Source organism: Ictidomys tridecemlineatus, chromosome 6 (genome assembly GCF_052094955.1).
Source record: "Ictidomys tridecemlineatus isolate mIctTri1 chromosome 6, mIctTri1.hap1, whole genome shotgun sequence".
NCBI lineage: Eukaryota > Metazoa > Chordata > Mammalia > Rodentia > Sciuridae > Ictidomys > Ictidomys tridecemlineatus.
In genome coordinates, this window is record NC_135482.1 from 81,388,336 (window position 1) to 81,406,998 (window position 18,663).

An 18,663-nucleotide genomic window follows, 5' to 3' on the forward strand; every position below is an offset into this window, starting at 1 on the left:
TAACAAAATGCATGTACATTGCTACTCTAGGATCTGCAGGCCGGCTGGACGGCTCTGATTCGGGGAGCAGGTGGGCCATGGACTATCCTGTCTTCATCTTGAAGCCAAGCTGGAGGGGCAATAGAGTCAGGAACATGTTCTGCTCCTGATAGACTCCAGAAGTCCAGATGAGAAAGTTAAACCTCATGAGCCAAGTGAGAAGCTCTACTACTTATTCCTAAATACAACAGCACCTGTTGTGTCTACATAACATAGGAACCAAAAAGCAAGATCAATCTGCCTTCACAATCAGACCAGCTCTTTGGAACTAGAACTTGGGGAGATGGTCTGTAGACTGAGTCAGAGCCTCAGAATCCTGTGAGAAAGAAGCTAGGAGAGGCTCAGAAGCATTTCTTTTGGATAATTTCACGTTTCTTGGACCATCCTTGCTATTGCCCTGTTGTTGTCCCCATTCACTAGTACCACAAACAAGTACTGAGCACCTACCATGTGCCAGATGGTGGACTGAATACTGAGGAGTCAATGATAAAAAAGGTAGATGTGGCTGGGTGTGGTGGTGCAGGCCTGTAATCCCAGCAGCATCCGAGGATGAGACAGGAGGATCATGAGTTCAAAGCCAGCCTCAGCAAAAGAGAGGCACTAAGCCACTCAGTGAGACCCTGTCTAGAAATACAAAATAGGGCTAGGGATGTGGCTCAGTGGTTAAGTGCCCCTGAGTTCAATCCCAGTACAAAAAAAAAAAAAAAGATATATGTGGTTCCTGCAGTCAGGGAGCTCAGAATGCAGAGGTGGAGATGGGTAAGTTGCTGGGGGGGTTTCAACAGAGTGATGAGTGCAGAGGGAAGGAGTGAGAATCAACCAGAGGAAGGAGAGTTTTCTAGGTGCCAGGAAAAGCGTGTGTGGAGCCAGGAGCATGGGATTTGCGGAGCTGCTCTAAGTTTCACACAGACGGAGGAAAGGCTGGAGCTTGAAGCCTCAGCTGGGCCACCTCACAAAAGCCTGGTCAGGAGAGAAGAGCTAAAAACGGAAGAGTCTTCACTTGGGTCCTCAGTATTTAAGAAGGCGTTCAGAGAAGGGAAACTGCAGGTATCATTGAGAGCTATCCTGTGTCAGAGAGGCACAGGAGCTGGTGACGCTGACTTGGTAAACGGAGGTAGGGGTCTCCCTCCTGGTTATCCAAGGGAGCTGGATGGAGTATGTGGTCCCCCAGTCCCATCAGAAGGTTGGTCCTGTCGACTGAATGTTTGTGTCCCTCCAAAATTCCTGGGCTGAAACCTAACCCCCAAAGTGACCGTATTCAGAGGTGAGGGCTCTGGGAGGTGATGAATTTGTGAGGGTAGAGCACTCATGAGTGTGATTAGTGTCTGAATATCACAGACCTCAGAGAGCTTCCATGTCCCTTCTGCCATGTGAGGACAGAGCAAAAAGATGAAAAGACAATGACTGAAGAACCAAGAAGTGAGTCCTTACCAGATACCCAATCTGCCAGCACCTCCGTCTTTGACTTCCCAGCCTCCAGAACTAGAAATAAGTTTGTATGGTTTATAAGTCACTCATTTCCGTATATTTTGTCATAGTGGCCTGGACAGTCTGAGACAGCAGACCAGTTAGGATGCTGGTACAGTAACTAACCCAGGGGAGAGGTGAGAAACAATGAGTTCTGTATGAAGGTGGTGGCTATATGGATGGGAAAGTAGGCCAAATTACCCAGACATGTCAAGGTGCCATCGACATTAAGGGTGACCCCGAGGCATCTGGCTTGGGCTGGAGAAAGCCAGTTCACGTCTTCCTTGGAATCCTCTTACAATGCCGCTGCCTTACCTCTCAGAACCAGGGGGTCCTCCTGTAACACTCAGGCCAAAAGAAATCAGCAATTTCTGATTTTCACCATCATCCCAATCTTTAAAAGGGAATATATTTTTTTAATTATTTCAAAAATAATTTTAACCAGGGCTGGGGTTGTGACTCATTGGTAGTACACTTGCCTAGCATGTGTGAGGCACTGGGTTCAATCCTCAGTCCCACATAAAAAAATTAATTAATTAATTAATTAATTAAAGATATTGTGTCCATCTACTAAAGAAGAAGAAGAGAAAATGTTTTTTTAAAAAATAACTCTTACCAGACAATTTGCAGCTCCCTACATAAATCTACGCGGGCAAAATCCATTTGGACACCCTGCATAAATCATCTTATCAGTGACTTTGAGGCACTGTAGATTTCTTAAACCAAATATGCAGAGAGTTAAATAACCATCTTAAAATATTAAAGGAGAGAGCTACTGTATAACTCAGTGACTAGAGTAAGTCAGTCAAATTATTACTGGCTCTAATTATCACCCCCATAGCTGTTAAATTCTTTACCTGCAGCAGAGAAGAACTCCAGAGGTGAGAAATTCTTTCCTGCCTTTGAAAACGCCAAGGAAAAAACCCAAAGGAGTAACTTCCAATATGAATCTGAGAAATCAAACCTACATTGTGCACAAAGACAGGACAGGCAGAGGGAAAAGCACAGCAAACGTGGAAAATAACTTACTGGAAAGTCAAAGGTCTAATGTTGGTTTTATTTAGAAATTACCTCCTACAGTGACTTGAGGGCACAGATTTGAGGGCTGTAGCACTCCAAAGCAACACACAACGAAAAGAAGAAAAAAAGAATAGTAAAAAGGAGTCAGAGTAGGTAGTCCCCATAGTATTATTTACTGTAGCATTATTCATGCTAAGTTTAACTACAAATAGGAAAAGCTGTGCTATCATCAGAAACATAAAGAAGCCTACTGGTCAGGATGGAGCAGATGGTATCAGGAGAACATGAGAGCCATGGAAGGTTCTGGAAGCAGAGAGGGAAGCTGCTTGGATAATCACCACTGTCTTTTAAGGAAAGATTTAGGTAAACCCTGGAAGAGTTCTCCCTTTCTACAAATGATCTACCTTACTAAACGCTTTCCCTCCCACACCCCCATGAAACTCACGGCCTGAAAGTTCTATGACTATTACTCTTCTAAGTGACATCAGCCTTTTAATGAAGTTAAAATATATATATACAGGGCCAACAGCTAACCAAAGAGAGTTCTCTTTCTTTCTTTCTTATTTGTGGGGTAGGGGTGCTGAGGACCAAACATGGCACTTTACCCCTGAACTATATTCCCAGTTCTTTTTGTTTGTTTATTTTGAGACAGGGTCTTGCTAAATTGCTAGGGGTCTCACAAGTTTCTGAGGCTGTCCTCAAACTTGCAATCCTCCTGCCTCAGCCTCTTAAGTGGCTGGGCTTATAAACATGTGCCACAGCGCCCTGTGAGAGTATTCATTTTCAACCCACATCATTCACTTGTCCTATAGGTGAGATCAGTTTTTAGCATAAGGATTTTTATTATCCTTTTTCATCTTCTAAGCATCTGATTTTTTCCCATCTTTTTACTTTCCATTGTTCCTTATGCCTGCAGTAGGGACTGAAAAGGTGATCTGGTAAATCACAGTGAATATGAGGAGAAACACTAGAAAAATACTGAAAAATAAGAGCTGTGTTCACACACATTCCTGAAATGTGATGATTTTACAGGAGTCTCCAGCCGGAGAGGAGAGGAGAGGAGAGGAGAGGAGAGGGGAGGGGAGGGGAGGGGAGGGGAGGGGAGGGGAGGGGAGGGGAGAGGAGAGGAGAGGAGAGGAGGAAGGAAGGAAGAAAGAAAAGGAAGAGAATAAAAAGGAGGAAGAAGAAGGGAGAGAGAAGAATTGGAGGAAGAGAAAAGATAAGAAGGGAGGGGAAGGGAAAAGATGAGAAGAAAAGGAAAAGGATGCACATTCAAAGGGTAAAAATTAAAGAATGGTGTATGTGCTCACATGAGTCTAGGTCTATATCAAAGACTGAGTGAATTTTTTTAACTCTGTGAATGTTTTAATAAAAGCTGACAAATGAGCCTTATTTTCCCTCTTAATGTGTTTGTATTTCTATCAGGACTTCAGTTGTTTTGTTTTGCTTTGTTTTTATGTTTATTCTGTGAATATTGTCTGAAGCCAGGAGAGAATAATATTAAGATCCAAATACAAGAACAGTATCCTGGGAGCTCTCCACTTGGGAGGTTTTCACATCATACTTAGGCCATGGTAGCATTTTCCTTAGCTGCTGTGCCCACCAGCATAAAATAAAGTGGCATCCCCATGCTGATTACCAAAGTCAGCCGAGGTGCATGAAATGCAAGTCAGTATGTGGCAACTTAATATCTGCATTTATCCTTGAGGTCACAGTAGGTCGTTTCTTCTTCTAATTTCACAATGTTCTATTAATTATTATAACTCTGGACTTAAAATCCAGTAATCAGGGTAACTGACAAAACTAATTATATGTTATTATTCCCCTTTATCAAGACAGAGTAGAACGGGTAGCGTTCCTGATGCTGAGGTAGGAGATGTAACAAAGATGCTGGGCAGCTCTGCTCTGGCTGTGTGTTACTGACAAGAGGGCTGGAACCACAGAAAGGCCCAAGAGAGCAAGCACCATTGACAAGATAGCCTGGGAGCACACAAGCCCTGAGTCTGCCTTTACCCTCTGAATGGCATTGAGGAAATGACCAATCCCTCCAAAGCTTGACTTCTTTATTTATTAAAGTTAATGTAACAACATTTATCTTATTTGGGTTTAGGAAAAACATGCAAAACAACATCCAGATAATGTGATAACTCAGTCTAGGGAATTCTAGAATAAAAACATCACTCAAGAAGATAAATAAAGAGGGCTGGTTGTATACCATGTGGCACATCTAGGGAGTTGACGCTGCTAAAAACAAGGAAACCTACCCAAAGAAGCACACTTGCTTGGGGATTAGTTTGAACTCTACATGCATTAGTCCATGATTTTTTTAAAAATCTGATATTGCATGGAAGAACTTCAGGCAAAGGGAAGGGTAGGGAGGGGAGGGAGTATAGGAGCAGGAAAGATGGTGGAATGAGACGGACATCATTACCCCAGGTACATGTATGACTGCACATACAGTGCAATGCCACATCATGTACAAAAATGAAAAAGTTGAAATGGAAAGGTGTGCTGCAATTGTGTACAATGAATCAAAATGTATTCTGCTATCATAAATACCTAACTAAAACAAGTTAATCGGTAGAGCGCTCGCCTAGCATGAGAGGGACCCAGGTTCGATCCTCAGCACCACATAAAAATAAAGGCATTATGTTGTGTCCATCTACACCTAAAAAAAATAAATATTAAAAAAAAGGAACGGAACCACCATATGATCCAGTTATTCCACTCCTTGGTAGATGTTCAGCAGACCACTAGGGACATGCCAATATCTATAGCAGCATAACTCTCACTAGCCGTGACATACTAAATGGATTATAAAATGTGGTGTACGTACATGAAGAAGTTTTACCCTGTCTTAAAGAGTGAAATGATACCATTTGCTGATGAGTGGATGGAACTGGATGCTAAATTAAATAAGTCATATAAGAAAAAAAATTTTGATATTGCTGCACAGAATGCTTAAATCTATATAATACAGCATGGCATTTGCACATAACCTACAAGCATCTTCTCATATATTTAAACATCTCTAGATTACTTATAATACTACTCTAATATAAATATATGTGAATAGCTGTTATTCTTATTGTTCAGGGAATAAAGACAAAAGTCTGTATGTGTTCAGTACAGATGCAATATTTTTTCTGAATATTTTCAATCTGTGGTTGGTCAAATCCACAGTTGCAGAACCTACTAATACAGAGAGCCAACTGTACAAAGACTTATGTTTTTAAAACAAATTTTTAATTTAGAATAGTTTTAGATGGGCCCAGTTTCTCTATTAAGCTCTTATATAAGTACATTTGTCACAACTAATGAACACAGATTGATAATTACTAATAACTAAAGCTCATACTTTATCAAGACTATTTTAAAAGAAATTTTTTCTGCTAGAAATAGGGTATTATAATTCTGGAGAGAAAAGCACCAGTAAGTATGGGATTTTTACCTAAATTGTTCATTTTGCTTGTCCCCATCACTTACTAATTCAGAAAGTGCTCCTCAGGACTGTGGACCAGGGCTCAGAGCCCGAGTCTGGAGAAGTATATTCCATCCTCAATTCTGTCTGCCTTAGGAAAACCTCTCAATCTGTCACTGAGCCCAAGTTCTATTTCTTACCAAAAGAAGAAATTGAGTTAGATGATTTTTAAAACTCTTAACTTGAAATTCTGATTCTAGAATAACTGAAAACATTTTAATGTTTTCGTGAGAAGAGGTTCAACTGTAGGGTTTAAGGACTATAATTCTGGATTTGTCACCAGATTTTTCTTTTTAAGTGAGTTTTAAATTATAATGATTAACACACACTAGTTTGACAAATTAATGAGATTCACTCTGATATTTCCATACATACATAAATCATGTATTTATCATGTCCATCTATCCTCCTTCCACCCTTCCTCCCTCTTGCCCTCTCTCCTTACTTCCTCCGAGCCCCTTCTCAGTCCCTAATAGTTCCTCTTCTACTGTCAGATCATTTGTTTTTTCTTTAGTTTCTACATATGAAAGAAATCACTTGATACTTGTCTTTCAGTGTCTGGTTTATTTTGCTTAAAATAATGTCTTCCATTCTCCTGCAAATGGCAAGATTTCATTCTACTTTGTGGCTGAATAATGTTAGAGAGAAAGAAAGAGACAGACAGACAGAGAATTCAGTCACATTTTCTTTAACCATTCATCTGTTAACAGGCACCTAGGCCAATTCCGTATTTCTATATCTTGGCAATTGTGAATAATGCCACAATAAACATGGGTATAAATACATCTATCTTGTATGCTGACGTAATTTCCCTAGGATATACATCTAACAGTGGGATACCTGAATCCTATGGTAGTTCCATTTTCAGTTTTTGAAGGATCTCCATAGTGTTCTCCATAGTGGTCATACTAATTTTCATTCCTGCCAACATTATGTAAGTGTTCCTTTTTCTCCACATCCTTACACACCATTTGTTATGGTTTATTTCATTGTTTATAATAGATATTCTAACTGGGTGAGATAGAAACTCACTATAGTTTTGATTTACGTTTCCCTGGTAGCTAAAAATATTAAGTACTTTTTCATATATTTATTGGCTATTTGCATTTCTTTTTAAAAAAATGTCTATTCATTTCATTTGACCATTTTTACTTGGATAGTTTTTTCATATATATGTCAAGGGCAGAATAGGAGAAACAACATTTCTACCAACTTGAAGAGAAAGATATTCAGTTATTCAGCTTTCATAAAACATCAAATGAGCATATTTATGGAAGTAGAGGCCATAAAGGAAGAACATTGTGTTATTGTCCAAAACAAGGAGTTTCTGACAGATGAAAGGGAAAATCCCCAGCTCTTTCAAGGCCTTTGCTGTGTCCTCAAGGGGAATTATGTATTTGTAGCTTTTTTATTGGCTGTGAAAATGAAAACACTTTTTCTTTGAATGAACTCTTTGAAGTTTCTCTCTCTTCAAAAAAAAGAAGTCTATATGTATGTGTATAAATATGCATATGTATAATAAATGTAATATCAACATTATATATGATATATGATTTGTATGCGATAATATACATTTATATAATGTGTATGATATACACAATATATGATATGTACACACACTATAACTGCATATGTACACATACATACACATAGGTAAAGTTTGCCCATTAATAGGATCAAACACATATCTAAACTCAGCACAGCTAAACGAGGGTGCACTATTTAATTTAACCCTGAATAAAGGCAAATTCAATAAATGATACACAAAGGATGTTTTTTTAAAACTTGGAAATAACCATACTTATCTGTTCAATTTATTTTTCTAAATATCTTTCAATTTTATAGTCTTAGAAATAAAACTGGGGACAACGAAATAGCATAAAAAACTTGAAGCCACAGGTATTACAAAGTTTTTCCTTTTATAAAATCTCCCCAAATAAAGTTTTTAATGAAGTAATAAAAATAATTGATATGAATATCTTTTATTTTCCTTTAAGTGATAAGGAGTTTCCAAATGATTTTTAAAAAGATAAAGAGGAAAGCACACCAGCTCGCATGGCACCCAGGCTCACAGTAGGCCCTGGTCCACCCCCTCCACCAGCAGGGCAGACACCCACCAGAGCTGAGCCTCTGGCACAGAATCGCCCCTTCCTACCACCAGACTACCAAGGGAGGTAAAGCCTGGAGGCCCAGATCCACCCACAAGGGTCTGTGCTGGACCCAGGTTTATAGGAGGCACCCCTCCTTCAGCAGGCAAGCGCCAGAGCCCAGCCTCAGGCACAGGACCATCCCTTTCAACCAGCGGATTACCATGGGAGGTCAAGCCCAGCAGCCCAGATCTGCCCACACCAGCCTGTGCATGACCCAAGCTCACTACCATGGGAGCCCAGGCCCCGCCTAGATCTGCCCACACTGACTTTCACAGGACCCAGGTCCAGGGTAGGACCCAGTTAGCCCCCCTCCTCCCCCCGGCTCTGCCTAGGAGCCTAAACCTAAACCACTTCCATCTTGGGACACTGCAAACATTGCCATAGCCTTCCCCATGCAGTAGCTCCTACCTTTTTTTTTTCTTTTTTCTTTTTATTGTTGGTCATTCAAAACATTACATAGTTCTTGATATATCATATTTCACACTTTGATTCAAGTGGGTTATGAACTCCCATTTTTACCCCGTATACAGATTGCAGTATCACATCAGTTACACTTGCATTGCTCCTACCTTTTTGACAACAGACAGGGTCTAGAAGAAGTTGCATCTGTGAGCAGATATCCCAAAGGGAGTGTGAGGCCCATCCTTTCAGCCCCATCTCTGTAAGACATTGCATCCATCTTGGGGCACCTCCACTATTATCTCAAGATATCTCAGCTATTGCTACCACTACCTTTAGTTGCAGTAGCATACATTGAGGGACACCAGCAGGGTCTGGAAGCCCAACAAATAGGTGAGGTACAGACAATCTGCACAGGTACTACAAGAATATATTGTGGAAACTGTAATATCTCAGATCAATGCTGCAAGAAAGAAAGACACATAGACAACATGAAAAAACAAGGGAGGAAAGTGCCTCAAACAAACCAGGACACTATAATAACAGAACCCAGGGACAGCGAAGTTGAAGAAATGTCAGAGAAGGAGTTCAGAAGGTTCATAATTAAAATGATCTGTGAATTAAAAAATGACATAAATGAGAAAATACAGGCAAAAATTAATCACTCCATCAATGATATAAGAGAGCAAATACAGGTAGCGAAAGATTACTTCAAGAAAGAGATAGAGACTCTGAAAAAAAAAGTCAGAAATCCTTGAAATGAAGGATAAAATAAACCAAATAAAAAATTCAATAGAAAGCATAACCAACAGACTAGATCACTTGGAAGAAAGAACATCAGATAATGAAGACAAAGTATACAATCAGGAAAATAAAGTTGATCACACAGTGAAGATAGTAAGAAACCATGAACAGAATAGCCAAGAATATGGAACAGCGTCAAAAGACCAAATCTAAGAGTACTAGAGGAAGACACAGAGTTTCAAACCAAAGGAATGCACAATCTCTTCAATGAGATAATATCAGAAAATTTCCCAAAAATCCAGTAAAACTAATCTTTAGATTTGATGAGGAAATAAAACCCTTCCATGATAAACAAAAGTTAAAAGAATTTACATCTAGAAATCCTGCACTATAGAACATCCTCAGCAAAATATTCTAAGAAGAGGAAATGAAAAACAATGATGAAAATCAGCAGGGGGAGGGATTACACTAAAGGAAAATCTAATCAGAGGAGAAACCAAGTCATGTTAGATACCAAAGATAAACAAAAATGGCTGGGAATACAAATCATGTCTCAATAATAATCCTGAATGTTAATGGCCTAAACTCACCAATCAAAAGACATAGACTAGCAGATTGGATCAAAAAAACAAGACTTAACAATATGCTACCACCAAGAGACTCATCTCATAGAAAAAGACATTCACAGACTGAAGGTGAAAGGTTGGGAATAATCATACAAGTCACATGGACTGCAGAAGCAAGCAGGGGTTTCCATCCCCATATCAAATAAAGTAGACTTCAAACTAAAGTCAATCAAAAAGGATAAAGAAGGACACTACATACTGCTCAAGGGAACCATACACCAATAAGCCTTAACAATTATAAATATATATGCCCCAAACAATGGAGCTTCTATGTTCATCAAACAAACTCTTCTCAAGTTCAAGAGTCAAATAGACCACAATAATTCTGGGTGACTTTAACACACCTCTTTACCACTGGATAGATCTTCCAAACAAAAGTTGAATGAAGAAACTATAGAACTCAATAACACAATCAATAACTTAGACTTAACATATATAGAATATTTCCTCCTTCAACAAGCGAATACACTTTCTTCTCAGCAGCACATGGATCCTTCTCTAAAATGGGCTATATATTATGCCACAAAGCAAATCTTAGCAAATATAAAAACGTAGAGATACTACCCTGCATTCTATCAGATCATAATAGAATGAAATTAGAAATCAATGATAAAATAAGAAATAAAAGCTACTCCTACACCTGGAGACTAAATAATATGCTAGTAAATGAACAATGGGTTGCAGAAGACATCCAGAAGGAAATTTAAAAATTCCTAGAGGTGAATGAGAACACAGATAAAACATATTGAAATCTCTGGGACACTATGAAAGCAACTCTAAGAGGAAAGTTTATTGCATGGAATTCATTCTGTAAAAGAAGAAAAAGTCAACAAATAAGTGACTTAACATTATATCTCAAAGCCTTAGGAGAAAAAGGACAAATCAACAGCAAAAGCAGTAGAAGACAGACATAATTAAAATCAGAGCTGAAATCAATGAAATTAAAACAAAAGAAACAATTAAAAAAATTTGACAGAACAAAAAGTTAGTTCTTTGAAAAAATAAATAAAATTGACAGCCCCTTAACCATGCTAACCAAGAAAGAAAACTCAAATTACTAACATAAGTGATGAAAAAGGAAATACCATGACAGACACTACAGAAAAACAGAAGATAATTAGAAATTATTTTGAAAACCTATACTCCAATAAAATAGAAAATATTGAAGGCTTTGGCAAATTTCTAGAGTCAAATAATTTGCCCAAATTGAATCAGGATGATATCAAATTTAAACAAATCAATTTCAAGCAATGAAATAGAAGATGCCATCAGAAGTCTACCAACCAAGAAAAGCCCAGAACCGGATGGATACACAGCTGAGTTCTACAAGACCTTCAATTTATTTCAGGAAATAGAAAAAGAGGAGCACTTCCAAACTCATTCTATGAGGCCAATAATCACCCTGATTCCAAAAACAGGCAAAGACACATAAGAATCATATGATCAACTCAATAGACGCAGAAAAAGCATTGGACAAAATGCAACACCCCTTCGTGTTCAAAACACTAGAAAAATTAGGGATAACAGGACCATACCCTCAACATCATAAAAGGCTATCTATGCTAAGCCCCAGGCCAACATTATTCTAAATGGAGAAAAAATTGAAGGCATTCCCTCTAAAAACTGGAACAAGACAAGGATGCCCTCTTTCACCACTTCTACTTACCATAGTTCTTGACACACTGGCCAGAGCAATTAGACGAAAGAAATGAAAGGAATACACATAGGAAGACAAGAGCTCAAATTAGCACTATTTGCTGATGATATGATTCTATACTGAGAAGACCCTAAAAGTTCCACAAGAAAACATCTAGAACTAGTAAATGAATTCAGCAAAGTAATAGGATATAAAATAAACACCCATAAATCAAATGCAATTCTGTATATCAGTGACAAATCCTCAGAAAAGGAAACAAAAAAACTAACCCATTTATAATAGCATCAAAAACAATTAAATACTTGAGAATCAACTTAATGAAAGAGGTGAAAAATCTATATAATGAAAATTACAGAACCCTAAAGAAGAAGTCAAAGAAGACCTTAGAAGATGGAAAGATCTACCTTGTTCTTGGATAGGCAGAATTAATATTATCAAAATGACCATACTACCAAAAGCATTATACAGATTTAATGCAATTCCAATTAAAATCCCAATGACATTCCTCATAGAATAGAAAAAGCAAACATGAAATTTATCTGGAAAAATAAGAGATCCAGAAGAACTAAAGCAATCCATAACAGGAAGAGTGAAGCAAGTGGCATCACTATACCAGACCTTAAACTATACTACAGAGTAATAGTAACAAAAACAACATGGTATTGGCACCAAAACAGACTGGTAGACCAATGGTACAGAATAGAGGACACAGAGACTAACCCACAAAATTAAAATTATCTTATATTAGACAAAGGTGCCAAAAACATGCATTGGAGAAAAGATAGCATCTTCAACAAATAGTGCTGGGAAAACTGGAAATCCATATGCAACAAAATGAAATTAAACCCGTATCTCTCACCATGCCCAGAACTCAACTCAAAATGGATAAAGGACCTAGGAATTAAACCGGAGACTCTGCATATAATAGAAGAAAAAGTAGGCCCTAATCTCCCATCATGTGGGATTAGGCCCCGACTTCCTTAATAAGAATCCTTTGGTGCAAGAATTAAAATCAAGAAGCAACAAATGGGATGGACTCAAACTAAAAAGGTTCTTCTCAGCAAAAGAAACAATCTGTGAGGAGAATAGAGAGCCTGCACCTTGGGAGCAAATCTTTACCCCTCACACATCAGATAGCGCACTAATCTCTAGGGTATTTAAAAAAAAAAAAAAACTCAAAAAGCTACACACCAAAAAAACAAATAACCTAATCAACAAAAGTGCCAAGGACCTGAACAGACACCTCTCAGAAGATGATATACAATCAACAAATATATATAAAAAATGTTCATCATCTCTAGCAATTAGAGAAATGCAAATCAAAACTATTTTAAGATTACATCTCACTCCAGTCAGAATGGCAGCTATTATGAAGACAAACAACTGTAAGTATTGACGAGGACGTGGGGGAAAAGGCACACTCATACACTGCTGATAGGACTGCAAATTGGTGGAGCCAATATAGAAAGCAGTATGGAGATTTCTTGGAAAATTAGGAATGGAATCACCATTTGACCCAGCTATCCCTCTCCTCGGTCTATACCCAAAGGACTTTAAAACAGCATACTACAGGGACACAGCAACATCAATGCTTATAGCAGCTTAATACACAATAGCTAAATTGTGGAACCAACATAAATGCCCTTCAGCTGATGAATGGATAAAGAAACTGTGGTACATATACACAATGGAATATTATTCAGCATTAAAAGATAATAAAATCATGGCATTTGCAGGTAATGGATGGAGTTAGAGAAGATAATGCCAAGTGATGTTAGCCAATCCCCCCCCAAAAAAAAATGCTGAATGTTTTCTCTGATATAAGGAGGCTGACTCATAGTGGGGTAGGAAAGGGAGAGTAGGAGGAATAGACGAACTCAAGATGGGGCAGGAGGGGAAGGGAGGGGGTATCGGGTTAGAAATGATGGTGGAATGTGATGGACATTATTATCCAAAGTACATGTATGAAGACACAAATTGGTGTGAGTATACTTTGTATACAACCAGAAATACGAAAAATTGTGCTCTATATGTATAATGAGAATTGTAACGCATTCCACTGTCATATATAAACTTTTAAAAAAATAAAAAAATTAAGTTGATCATTTTTAAAGAAGATAAAGAGGGAAAAGGAAACTAAACAAGAAATTAAAAAGACTTTTAATTTTTTATTATTAAAAAAAAGAAGAAGCAATGCTCGCTCCAGCAGCACTAAAATTGGAACCATACCGAGAAGATTAGCATGGCCCCTGAGCAAGGATGACACATAAATTCATGAAACATTACATATTCTTTATGGAACCAACCAAGGTGCTCTTCAACAGATGAATGGATAAAAATAATGTGGTATATATACACGATGGAATATTAATCAGCCATAAAGAAGAATGAAATATGGCATTTGCTGGTAAATGGATGGAACTGGAGACTATCATGCTAAGTGAAATTAGCTAATCCCAAAAAACCAAAGGCTGGATGTTTTCTCTGATGTGCAGTTGCTAACACACAATGGTGCTGGGGAGGGATGGGAGTGCATTGGATTAGAAAAAGGGGAATGAAGGGAAGGGAGGAGGGATGACAGTAGGAAAGACAGAATGAATTGGACAAAACTTTCCTATGTTCCTATATGAATATACAACAGGTTGTAACTCCACATCATGTACAACCACAAGAATGGAAAATTATAATCCATGTATGTATAATATGTCAAAATGCATTCTAGTGCCATGTATATCCATAGAATACAAATTTTTAAAAAGAAGCAAAAATTAAATCATATAGAAAAAAGACAAAGAAGTAGAGACCAATGTTACCACCTGGAGTGTAACCATTGTAGACATTTTGGTGACCATCTTTTATCTTTTTAGATGAATTTCTTTATACATATAAGGAAGATACCACTATGAACACTCTGATTTCCAATTGCCATATTTAGGACATTTTTCAAAGTGAGTAAGCAGAGATCTTTCTTTTTTTTTTTTTTTTGTCTTTTTCTTAATTATAGATGGACACAATACCTTTACTTATTTTTATTTTTATGTGGTGCTGAGGATCAAATCCAGGGCGTCACTCATGCTAAGCAAGCACTTTACCACTGAGCTACAACCCCAGCCCTAAACAGAGATATTTTTTTAAATATTTATTTATTTATTTTTAGTTTTTGGTGGACACAACATCTTTGTTTGTATGTGGCGCTGAGGATCAAACCCGGGCTGCACGCATGCCAGGCGAGCGTGCTACCGCTTGAGCCACATCACCGGCCCGTAAACAGAGATCTTAAACAACATAAGAACTCATAGTATTCTGTTGAAGGTAATTTGAAATAATTTATTTAACCAAGTCATTTTTGTTGGAGACTTTTTTTTTTACTATTTGTTTGTTTGTTTTTGAGATAGGGTCTCCATAAGTAACCCAGGTTAGCCTGGAATTATGATCCTTCTAGCTCAGTCTTCCAAATTGCTAGGATCACAGGTTTCCTTAAAATTAACATCTTTATGTGGACAATGTTTGGTGTGTATTTAACTATAAAATGGATTATAAACAAAATGTTACACATATTTTGCATTTTGGTACATCTTTCCTAAAGGACTTGTTAAAAGAATAGAAGGGAGAGTAGACAAGAGCAAAGATGATACATGCATGTATGCAAACATCACCATGAAAATGATTAATTATACAATTAATAAGCATTAAAATTACAATAAAAGTAAGTAAATAAATCAAAACAAAAAGGCCTTTTTAACTTATACCAATTTACTCTAAGCATTAGAAGAGAATTCAACCAATAACCACACATCAGTTTAAAAAAAAAATAAATAAGCTGCATTAGATTATTGTCCTAGGATAGAGAATGAAGTAGTAAGTTTTGATAAAGTAATACCAAAGGCTTGCCTTGCCCATTTCTTGCTCACTCCTACACTCAAGTTATATTAAATGACCTAGAATATATACAACAACAAAAGTAGTTTTCAGTTATATTTCAAGGACAGTTAACACAATAGCTTCTGATAACTCCCATTTGAATTGTACTTGGCAATTTCAAAATAATTTCACCTTTATTATCTTTCTGGATAATTTTTTAAAAACTTTAGTTGTACAGGGACACATATCTTTATTTTATTTTTTAATATTTATTTTTTAGCTGTAGTTGGACACAATACCTTTATTTTATTTATTTATATGTGGTGCTGAGGATTGAACCCAGGGCCTCACATGTGCTAGGCGAGGGCTTTACCACTGAGCCCCAACCCCAGCCCTCTTTCTGAATAGTTTTAAAAATTCTGTGAGATGGACCAGAAGGAAATGAATCATCACCATTTCAAAGAGTTGAAAACAACTGAAACTAAAAAATATATACATGAGAAAAAAAATATGCATATGCATATGTGAGTATGTCCCCACAGGGATACACAGGGAATGACAGAAACAAAACTCAATAGTTGTTATCACAAGTCGAGTAAGGCACAGGAACAGGTCAATTCTAACATTGTTGAAAGATGTAAATTCTTTTTATGATTCTTTATCTCATGTTAATAGTGTATCCATAGATTTTTATTATATTTTTTAATGAAAAATAAAACAAAGACAACATAAAATGATATTAATTTCTAACAAGATAATAGTCATGAGAAAGAAATCTTTAGGGCAGTATTACACACAAATATTAATACAAATCCTAAGTAAAATGCTATTTTTAAAAGAGCCTGGGAGAATTCAGAAGGATAATGTGCTATAATCAAGAAAGCTTTATCTCAGCAAAACAAAAACAATGAGTGTTGAGAAGTCAATTTATGAAACTCAGTGAAGAAAAAATAATAACTCCTATATATGCCACAAAAGAATTTGATTAATTGTCAATCTTCATTACTGATTTTAAAAAGTTTTATAAAATGCCTATCTAAATCCTCCTTTATATATAAATGTAAGATATGTCTCAGAGGTTTAATTTTAAGACAGCAAAATTGAATCAGCATATTTAACTTCAGTTTTCCTTCCTATAAGCCATCAAATTGGTACCCAAGCCAGTGTTCTTTAGAAAACAGAGCCAAAGGCAAAGTTTACTTACTGACACATGATTGAGAGGTAAAATCCTTAAATATCAAGAGTGAAGGGGAAAAGATAAGGGAGACAGGGAAGGAGGAATAAGCATTGCCAAATTGGTGACAGCTTCACAAGAAAACCCCATGGATTGCGCCATGGCCTAGGTTATATCCAGAAAGGAGTGATGGAACCCTGTTCTTAGGAGCAGTTCTTTCTCCTCATCTTGTGTCCACCACTGACCTACACCAGCCACGCAGAGCATTAACATTCCCTCCCTCACCCACCTATACTTGTATGTGATACTGCCCAGCCCTATTGAGATAGTAGCTGAGGGAGAGAGACCCTACATCCTGCAGCATTGTTTCTGTGAATCAGGAGGAACTGAAGCATCTGTGGCTCAATGACAGCAGGACAACGGAGACTGTGCCAAAGCCTGATCTTCATTTGGAACAGCCTGAGATAGTCAGCAGCTTTGGGAGACCGAAGTGACAGTGGCCGCCATTGAGCAAGGAGATAAAGCCTAAGAGTTCAGGTAGAGATGAACAGACCTGTGGAGCAACATAATTAGGGAAATTAGAAAACTAAAATTAAGTTTGAATCTGGAAGCCAAATAGATGAATGGTATCTAACTTAGCCAAGACAGTCAAATCCTATCTGAGCAGTGTAAAAAGGGGTGGGTGGGAGAGGGGGACTTAGGCAAACTGGTACCTGGGATACCTACAAAGACTGTAAATGGTACCCACCTCCCTTCAAGAGTGATTTTCCTGGCCACCTATCACATTCCCTGCCATCATCTAGGGCAACAGCTAGAACAACTTTGCTTACACCACAGAATTCTCAAAAAGCTCAGGAACTAATATCAGTGCATTTTTCCTAGAATTGGGATGAAGATAAAGGATGGAAAGGGAGATCATCAAAGAGTACTGAGGGAAATACTTTGAAAAGTTATTAGATTATTAAACTTCTTTTTCTTTTCCAAACTGTTGGGTGACTGTCACATTCCCATCTCAGAAGTTAAGGCTTTGTCTATGAAAAGGATAAATTAAGGGTTTCTCCACTAGGGACTAGAGTCAAATAGTGAGCTGCCATACTGAAAAATCAGGCCTGATTTAACATAAGCATACTGAGGGACATGCTGAGACTGCTGGCCCTACTCCATTTCCAACATGCCTTCCAGAAGGCTCGCAGTCTGTCCTCTATTTTCCAGGAAAGAGATTCAAAGATTCTTCCCTGACAAACCTCAGTGTGAGACACCAACAGCCCAGGCTCCTCAACAATAGCCACATCATCCTACACAGAAGCTCAGAGTCAGTCGGCCTCACCTATATGCTCAAAGATCCTAAAGAGCTTTTAATTTCTTACTTTTAATAATAGACACTCAACAATTATGATATAACTAATTCTAATGATAAAGATTAAATTTCTGACATTAAAAATTAAAAGACAAAAACAGCAACTTGAAAAAAAGAGTAAAACTTTCAAGCCTTCGAAAATAATCATTATTATATTCAGGGAGATAAAAGATTTTGCATCCATGATGAAAGAACAGGACAATCTTTTAAAATAGAGTATTCAGAAAGCAAATGGAGAAATCAAAGGAAAGGAAAATAGCAATAAAATAATTTTTTAAAATCTCCCAAGAGAGGAGGATGGAAATTAAACAGGTACATCAAATGCATCAACACAGTAGGTGAAATAGAACCACAACACTGTACATCATGATAAAATTTCATAACATAGAAGACAACGAGAATTTTCTAAAAGACTCCAGAGACTTATTTACAAAAAAAAAAAAGAACTATGTACAAAGGATCAGAAATGGCTTTGAATTCATAACAGCAATACTGATTTCACACTGAAATAACAAACACTTCCAAAATTCTGAAGGGAAATAATTTCAGCTCATAATTTTATGTGCAGTCAAATTATTAACCACATAGAAACATGGAATAACAAATATTTTCAGATTTAAGAACTCAAAAATTTCTTTCCCATTAATTTTCTCAGGAAAGACTTACAATTATGTTTGCCAAAATTAGA

The 18,663-nt window shown here is 37.4% G+C and overlaps 1 long non-coding RNA gene and 1 pseudogene across 1 annotated transcript in view; one reads left to right on the plus strand and one right to left on the minus strand.

Moving 5' to 3' along the window:
• LOC144378381 (uncharacterized) overlaps window positions 1-18,663 on the minus strand; it is a 181,771-nt gene that overhangs the window by 99,017 nt on the left and 64,091 nt on the right. The window lies entirely within an intron of this gene.
• Window positions 13,777-13,877, plus strand: LOC120888848 (U6 spliceosomal RNA; annotated as a pseudogene).